Source organism: Castanea sativa, chromosome 12 (genome assembly GCF_040712315.1).
Source record: "Castanea sativa cultivar Marrone di Chiusa Pesio chromosome 12, ASM4071231v1".
Taxonomy (NCBI): Eukaryota; Viridiplantae; Streptophyta; class Magnoliopsida; order Fagales; family Fagaceae; genus Castanea; species Castanea sativa.
This window is the reverse complement of record NC_134024.1, coordinates 27429563-27438898: the sequence shown is the minus strand read 5'-3', so window position 1 is coordinate 27438898 and position 9336 is coordinate 27429563. Positions and strand designations below refer to the sequence as shown.

The 9336-nt window shown below is 35.4% G+C and overlaps 1 pseudogene; it reads left to right on the top strand.

The window, feature by feature from the left end:
* The first annotated feature begins 755 nt into the window (after nt 1–755).
* Nucleotides 756–4860, top strand: LOC142619901 (protein kinase STUNTED-like; annotated as a pseudogene).
* Nucleotides 4861–9336: the final 4476 nt, after the last annotated feature.

Sequence of the window (9336 nt, the reverse complement as noted above, 5' to 3'; positions counted from 1 at the left end):
ATCCAGTACACTCATACTTACACTTACTGTGACCCCACATCGTCAGATGGTTCAGATCTAACCTCATACCTAATTGTTCTTTGACAATTTTTTTTTTTCGAAACCCATCAACTCCATTCCATAAACATAATGGTCAAAATTTTACATTCAATATTAATATATATTTTTTGTAATATCAACATTTAAAATATGAAATGAATTTATTAAAAAAAAAAGTAAAATAGATGTCAAGTGATGTGTACTAATCATCTATATTTAAGAATTAATTATCAACAGTCTTGTAACTTAATTGATAACTTTTTATATACAATATTTTTAAAATTCTAATTTATGAGAAAAATGATTTGATCTATGAATTAGCAACGTGGGGGTAACCATTAAAAAAAATTGTCTAAAATCAGCTTTGTATTATTTTTATAATAAATTTGATCTAAAATTCTAGCTTCCACGTCCATTGCAGGTGGGGTACCATGGCCCATTTTTCAATTTTCAACGCAGACCTTGCGTCAAAAACTAATTTACGTTCTTTTTTTTTTTTTTTTTATAAAGGAAAAGCTAAATTACGTTTATTAAAGCTAATCACTAATGATAATAATAATAAAATTGATGATAAGAAATGTTAAAAAAGCATAATCAGAAAGCGATTCAAGGAAGCTAAAAATAGAACTGAGTGTAGTGTAAACATTCCATCCCCCCTATCTCTTTCTATTCTGGTGTCCGAGCTTGAAAAGCAAACCAACTTGACTGTTAAAGCCGAACCCAACTTTCATAATCGCTCTAACTCTAATGCACCACTTTTATTTATTTTTATTTTGTATGTATCTACTATATATATGTCTCATGTGACTGCAATAAACGGCAACAAAACGACGAGGTGGTCGGAAAACGACAGCTTTTGAGTTTGAATAAAAAAAAGAAAAATGCTGCAAAATGGTCTGGCCGGAGAAGCCCAGGCTTTGGGCGAGTCCGGTGGCCGGACGGTGGTGGTGGGGGTGAAGCTAGACTCACCTAGCAGAGAACTTCTGACATGGGCTCTGGTTAAGGTGGCTCAGCCTGGTGACCTTGTTGTTGCTCTTCACGTTCTTGGAAATGATGGTAATGGGAAAAAAAAAAACTAAAAAACTAAAACTTGAACGAAGTCTATGATATAAAGTTTTGTACTTGGTTTTTGTTTTTTGATTATTTTTTAATTTTATTTCTGGGTTTTGATGGGGTTTGTTGTTTTTGTTGTGAAATGGATAAATATGTGTAGAAATTGTGGATCAAGATGGGAAGTCATCTCTGCTTTCGCTTGTCAAAGCATTTGACTCTGTTTTTGACGTCTATGAAGGTTTCTGCAACCTCAAACAGGTTTGGTTTCCTGCAAAATTATTTCTGGGTTTTGTGTGCTATTTATTCATAGAATTTTGCTAGTATATAATTATTGCTTTGCTTTTGATTGGTTTGAAAGAAGAAAACTAAGTTAAACAGAGTGAAACTTGAGTTGCATGTGTATATCTTTTTGTTATATGTATCAAGAATCAAAATTTGTACTTTCAGCGTTTTTGTTTTTAGCTAACAAAATTTTGAAAACTAGAGGATTTGGTTGAAATGTTGCAGGTGGATCTCAAGCTTAAGATTTGCAGAGGTACATCAATTAAGAAAATTTTAGTTCGGGAAGCACAATCCTATTCTGCTACTACTGTTATTGTCGGAACTGCTCGTAACCACCATAAATTGCGGCCATCGACCTCGCTGGCTAAGTACTGTGCTAAAAAATTGCCCAAGGATTGTTGGGTTCTTGCTGTTAATAATGGGAAAATTGTGTTCAAGAGAGAAGGGTCTCCAACAAGTGCAAACGGCTCCAAAGGTTTTGGATTTTTTATAATTGATTTCTTGTTTTTTGGAATGAATTATAGTACATTTTCTTATTTTATGTACTTAATACAGGAACTGAAGATCATCATCGAAATGGGTTGCTTAGAATGATTCAGGGGACACTGAAGAAGAACACGAATAAAGTACTGAACGAAGGCAATGCCAGTGTGAGTTTAAAGGAGAGATTTGATAATGGTACTTACCAAGAATTGGAGGAGGGCTTAGCTAAAGCTGCTCTGGATAGTAGAGAGAGTGCTATGACGGAGAAATGCTCAATTTGTGAGTCGAACTCTGATTTGCCAGATAATTGTGGTGAGCAATCTGCAGAAGACGCTTCCAATGATGGCGTTGAAGACAATTCTTTGGCTATAGTGCCAGCACAGAAGGAAGAAGCAGCGTCTAGTTCAATTTCTGTGTTGATAAAAGAATTACCAGAATCAAAACCTGGCTGGCCATTACTTCGTCGTTCTATTCTGCCAGACAAAAAAGAATCTGAGAGGTCTTTGGTGCGGCAGATCTCTGTGGTTCAATGGGCATTGCGGTTGCCTAGTAGAAAGTATTTGTATATTACTAATTCAGATCACAAACAAAATAATTGTGACCAGTGTGAAGATCAGTCCTCAACTTTAGATAGTGAGAGTGGCGCTATTGTTCCAGTGGATACCAAGACATTGACTGCTCCACCTTCACCTGAACACAATTCCAGCAGCATACCAAAAGAATTGGAGGGTCTTCATGAGAAACACTCATCAAGTTGCAGATTGTTCAAGTACCCAGAACTCCTTTCAGCAACATCGAATTTTTCGTCAGGTTTGTTCTGATCCACATTTAATATTCGAATTAACTTACTTATAGTCCATTGTACGTAAATGTGGGTTTACTTCTTTAACAAGTATGTTGCTCTGTAATTCCAGAAAACTTGATTGGGAAAGGAGGCAGCAGTCAAGTTTATAGAGGCTTCCTTCCTGACGGGAGGGAACTCGCTGTGAAGATCTTAAAGCCATCTGAAGATGCTTTGAGGGAGTTTGTCTTGGAAATAGAAATTATTACTACCTTACATCACAAGAACATTATTTCCCTTGTGGGGTTCTGCTTTGAGGATGGCAATCTTCTCTTGGTTTATGATTTCTTATCAAGAGGAAGCCTTGAAGAGAACCTTCATGGTATAAAATTACATATAATTATTGTGAACACTATGAAAAGTGAAGATTGTTTTGCTACACAGGCTCCGAGTAGTTTCTAATTAATGTTATGTTTTTCTGGTTCTTGCTAACTTAGGGAATAAGAAAGATCCTCTTGCATTTGGTTGGAGTGAGAGATGTAAAGTGGCTGTGGGCGTAGCTGAGGCCTTGGAATATCTGCACAGTGGCAGTGCTCAACCTGTGATTCACAGAGATGTTAAATCATCAAATATACTATTATCTGATGATTTTGAGCCACAGGTGATGTAAAGCTTATGTCTTAATCTAGTGATTTTTTTTTCTCCTTGTTGCGCTGTTGATGCTGATGTTTTGTTACTTGGTTTCTTCAGCTCTCTGATTTTGGACTTGCAGTATGGGCATCAACCTCCTCATCACACATAACTTGCACTGATGTTGCAGGCACCTTTGGGTTTGTAACTTCAACTCCCATAGTTTTAGCATCCATAGCTTATCTGCATGCTTAGCATTCCTTTCAAAGAGAAAATGATGCTTTCATTTTTGAATTGTTTCCTGGATAACAGTGAAACTTGTGTTTTAACCTTTGAATATTATTACATTTTTCTGCAGTTACTTGGCTCCTGAATACTTCATGTATGGCAAGGTAAATGACAAGATAGACGTCTATGCATTTGGTGTTGTACTTCTTGAGCTTCTTTCAGGAAGAAAGCCTATAAGCAGTGAACATCCAAAAGGCCAAGAAAGCCTAGTCATGTGGGTATGTCTTCTTTACTCATGGGGCTATCAGTACTGAACTCACCTCTCAATGTTATATCTTAAAGAAGGATTAAATTATTCAAATTTGCTGTCCAGGCCAAGCCAATTCTAAATGATGGAAAGGTGTCCCAATTATTAGATCCAAGCTTAGGCGATAACTACGATCAGGACCAGATGGAGAGGATGATATTAGCTGCCACACTTTGTATTAGGCGTGCCCCACGAGCTCGGCCTCAAATAAGCATTGTAAGTCATCTCTAGTTCTTCTTCATAGCTTCCCTTCGATTATACTTAATGATTTGCCCACACTGCCCCCATGTCATATTCTAAATGTTATTGGAATTGCTGTACCCTCCACCAAACACTCCTTTTTTTCTTTTGGTGAGTGAAGATGTTGTTTTCTGGACCCTAATCTCACTTTTTATAACTTGCATATCCCTCATCATGTGGTCCCTCAATTATAATAGCTCAACTCCTTAAGTAGATTCTTTAAGATTATACTCTTGTCTAAATAATTGTTTTGCTCCTTTCTATGATTATTTGTTTAAATTTATATCTGTTCTCGTTGGCCACAGGTTTTGAAGCTCCTTCAAGGTGATATTGAGGTCACCAAGTGGGCAAGGCTACAAGTTAATGTTTTAGATGAATCCGACATGCTGGATGGCGAAGCTTGTCCACGTTCTAATCTGCAGTCACATCTTAACCTTGCATTGCTTGATGTGGGGGATGACTCACTCTCCATGAGCAGCATTGAGCAGAGTGTGTCACTAGAGGACTACTTGCAAGGCAGGTGGAGCCGCTCATCAAGCTTCGACTAACCACATTTCTGGCTAATTGCTAGTAAAAATTGGTGTCTCCATTGTGTGATTCTTTTGTACATTCTTTTGTTTTTCCCTGCCATTTCATTGGCTTTTGTGTCTTCACTCGGTTTCATATAGATGGGTTTTGGATGAGAGGTTGTTTGTGGGTGTGCCCTCCTCCTTCCCCAATTAGTTGAGAATCTAGTCCCAATTTATTGGGGCTAGTTTCCTCCGAGAAAGAAAAGGATGGTTAAAAAAATAAAATAAAAGAACAAGTGTCAGTTTTATTCCCAAAAATCTCAATCAAAATGAGAGTGGAATATGTTGTAATTTTAAGAGAGTAATACTATCGTGATCACAAGTAAACATTGCTCATATCCATAACAAGCTGGTTAGTAAGAGCTATGCTGCATTTTGTGCTTGATTTATCCCTCTTTTGATTACATATTTACATCTGTTTACTAACCATTTGATGCAATAGCATTTGTTATTTGCAACTTTATGACTCACAAAGTGCCCTTCATATGTGGACTATACAAGTCTTTATCGTCCTCAACTTGCTACAATTATTGTTGAGCTACGTTCTGTTTGCTTTTTCCCTCCAAACCCACTTTGGTATGGATTCCTCCCCACTTACAATCAACATCTGCTATTGGATCCTCACATTTTTGCCCCCGACGCTCTTGTATCCTCACGTGGAATTATAAAGTCATCAATGTCTCCAACCCCACGAAAGCTACTAGTACCACTCTAGAAATATGTACTATTTTACTTTGTAGTGGTGCTCTAGGCATTAGTCATGGTAAGTCAAACAAGTCTCATGCACCCAAATAATAATCGCCACCGACACTCCATGTTCTGATGTTCATGTTCATCACCCACACGTACATATTGACATCACTCCATAGTCTATATCTTGTACCGAAGTGCTTTGTTTCATTGTACGTGTACAACACTAGTCAAGGTATCATGGGGTTTAAAATGACTTCTAGTACTTTTAAGTTTTAACTCGGCAAACACTGCCTCATTCCCCTTCTCTCCTTCCAATTTCTGATCTCTACGTACTTTTAACTTGTCAAGGTATCATGGGATCAAAAATCACCACTAGAACTTTTAACAAAGTACTACAAGAATAATATCTGTCAAAATTTTGTGCAGCACTTACCGACACTTAAAAACTAATCTTCATCCAGGAATACCTTGTGCATACACAATTAGAGCAACCACGGTCGAGCAACCACAACCGCGGTTGCAAAAATTTGCAAAATACATAAAGTGCTTAATTTTGCACATTTTAACACAAAAAATACAAACACAGTACTTGTAAAAATGGGCAAATATACAAAACATGAATAGTAACCGTGCGCAGTACTTGTAAAAATGTGCAAATATACAAAATATGGACAGTAACCGTGCATACATGTGCAGTCACTTTTCATGTGCAAATGAATTTTTTATTCTTTTTTTCTCTCCCCTTCATCTTACTTTGTCTTCTTCTTAGAGCAAAGAAAGAAAGAGGTGGGTGGGGTCATGTGGGTAGTGATTTGTTTGATATAATAAAAAATTAAAGAAATATTATTATTTAAATAAAATAGATGATAGCATAGATAAACTGATGTGAATATTTTGTAAAAATAGATGTGTAAAATAGAAAAAAGTATATTTTTCTTGCAAAATAAATAAGAATTTTGAAAGGACTAATGTGGTTGCTCTTAACAGGACAAACAAGAACAATTATGATAGATATGCTTGACATGACACTCTAATATGTCCCATTCTAACACAATCACTACTTGCCCCTCCTACAAGGGTAGCAGAAATTAGCTTCTACCCCAAGTATTGGCTTAAAATACTTGTTCCACATGTTGGATTTGAGCAAATATTACATGAACTGAGAATAGCCTTGCACAGGTGTTTGATGCAAGACAAGGTGGAAAAATAAGGAAATAAAGAAGAACAAGATAAATCCTAGGCTTCACCATCTAGAATCTATCTGAAAACCTTAGGCTTCATCGCCTAAGGTTGTTTGGAATCACTACCAAGCCTAGAGAAATATGAAATCTCTCTAATCAGAAAATTGTTATTCAAATTGCAGTACTTAAAGCCATTCCCTAGCTTCAATTTAATAGGTTAGGGATACATCAAGCCACATTATATTCCATAATTGAAAGTGAAATTTAGAAAAATATGAATTTCAAATTTCAAAAAGTGAAATCTAAGATTTCAAATAAGGAACAAAAAATCTGAAATATTGTGGTTTTTATTTTTATTTTTGTTGGGTTAAGATACCAACTAACTAATTCAATTACCCAAGTTGATTAATTAGGTCAAACTACATGCAAATCGTGGAAGCACCAACAAATCACCAAATAAACTATAATGCAGTAGAAAATAAATTAACACTGTGATTTGTTGACAAATGGGGAAAACCTCTCGCAAGGCAAAAAGTCCACCAGGTGAATTTAAGGTCGTCACTCTTAAGAATCCACTAATTAATAATTAAGTGGTTACAAGTATGAGAACTCTTAACACTACTCTGTCATATCCCAAAACACCAACTTACAGTTAAACTTTCACTCCAATACCCAATTGGACTTGATTTTGTAGTAGTCTTCTTTCTTTTGATGCACAAATCTCCAATCTGTGACTAACCCTTTGCATGAATTTCAGTACATGACTAACTCCAGCAACTTGAATGATTGTTGTTAGCTGCAAAGTTTTTCACTTCATAGACTATGAAGATCAGAAAAAACTTGGTTACAGAACCCTATAGCGTATAAACGCAGTAATTTCTCACAGAGAGAATTAAGCTCTTTGTCACTGTGTCCATGTGTAACGGCTCTTAAAATAATCCTTATATATGTCCGTAGGGAAAACTTCTCGCAAGGCAAAAACCACATCGGGTGAATTTAAGATCACCACTCTAAAAAATTCACTAATTAATAATCAAGTGGTTACAAGTATGAAGAATCTTAACACTACCATGCCCTATCTCAAAATACCAACTTACAGTTAAACCTTCACTCCAATACCTAATTGGACTTGATCTTGTAGTAGTCTTCTTTCCTTTGATGCACAAATCTCCAATCTGTGACTAACCATTTGCACAAATCTCAATACGTGACTAACTCCAGCAATTTGAATGATTGTTGTTAGTTACAAAGTTTTTCACTTCATAGACGATGAAAATCAGAAAATACTTGGTTACAAAACCCCATAGAGTACAAACGTAGTAACTTCTCATAGAGAAAATCAAGCTCTTTGTCACTGTGTTTGTGTGTGATGGCTCTTAAAATAATCCTTATATATATCTAAGGTAGTGAGGGAAGAAACACTAAACAAATGCATTAATATGGGCTGAAATTCATATCTAGAATTTCTGAATTCGTAAAGCTCGATAGATCGAGCCGGTGTCGAGCTTGCCCAGTAAATCCGGATAGATGCCTTCTATTGAGCTTCATTAAAAAAGTTTTTCTTCACTTATTTTTTAGATCAATCTTCATGTCTTCAATACAACTACTTGATATGTATCAAACCCAACTTAGATCTACCCAATTTACAAGTAAAGAGTGTTTTGTCGAAGGATTAACCAATTACATAAAAAATATGACCCTAACAATTTTTATAAATAAATATTATGGTTGAATCTGATCAAAATATGGCTATTAACGAGGTTTTCAGCATAGTTTTTGAGGAGTATCCTTATTGGAACCATGTGATGGCATATACCAGGATCTCCTTGATTAGAGTTTGGAACCTAAAATGAAGCTTACTCATCTTCTGCAAAGAAACTTCTGCATGGACTAGTGCTACCTGTAACTCTGTATGACTAAGTGTTGCGCTATGGATAATGCTAACTTTGTAGTAGTAGTAATAATGGTAGTCTAAGTTTTGCAATTTCAGAACGTGATAATCTGACTCCTTCATACCTACAATATGTGCAGAATACACCGATGTCTGACATTTGTGTCAAGAAACTTGAATTTTCTATTTTTACCATCTACCCTTTTCTTTTTCATGGAAACAATGTGAATATGAACTGCTTTTCACACAAACAATATGATTGTGAACTAACAAAGATACAGTTAAGTTATGGTGTCCTGACTTTAACTATTGCCTCTGACAATTTTTTTTTTTTTTTTTTACAAAAGTTAGAAACTGACAGTTTCAATGTTGTAACATCACTTCATAGGATCCTGATCTTCCTTAAATACATTTTGAATCACATTCTCCACTTTCTTTAATCTTACCGTCATTTCCTTTTTCTCTCCTTTTGTTTCGACATGAGTCCAACTTACTATGATGAAAATAGACTTAAGACACATTAGACTTTTTTTTACTCCACTGACAAATTTAGTGATTCGAGGTGACATTTACCTTGCATGTTGGTTGTCTTCGTTTAAATTATTTCGTTGGGAAAGTGATTTTTATATATCAATTAAATGAATCCTGATTGAATGTCACATTCATACATAATGTTATGTCAATCTACTTATGAGACTACTCTTGCATTAGACATTAGATCATCATGTTCCACTGGAGTAATCTTAACAAGCTTGACCAATTTCGCCATTATTTAATAGCTGATGTAATAAACATTTCTTCCAATTTTATGGCAAACCATATTTCTGTCAATTAAGGCATTTCTTAAGGCATTTCAATCTTTTAACAAGTTTCAAATTTATTCAATTAAGACATTTCTGTCAAATATTGTTAAAATTTTTTGAAAAAAAAAATCTTGAAAATACTTTTCAATCATTAAT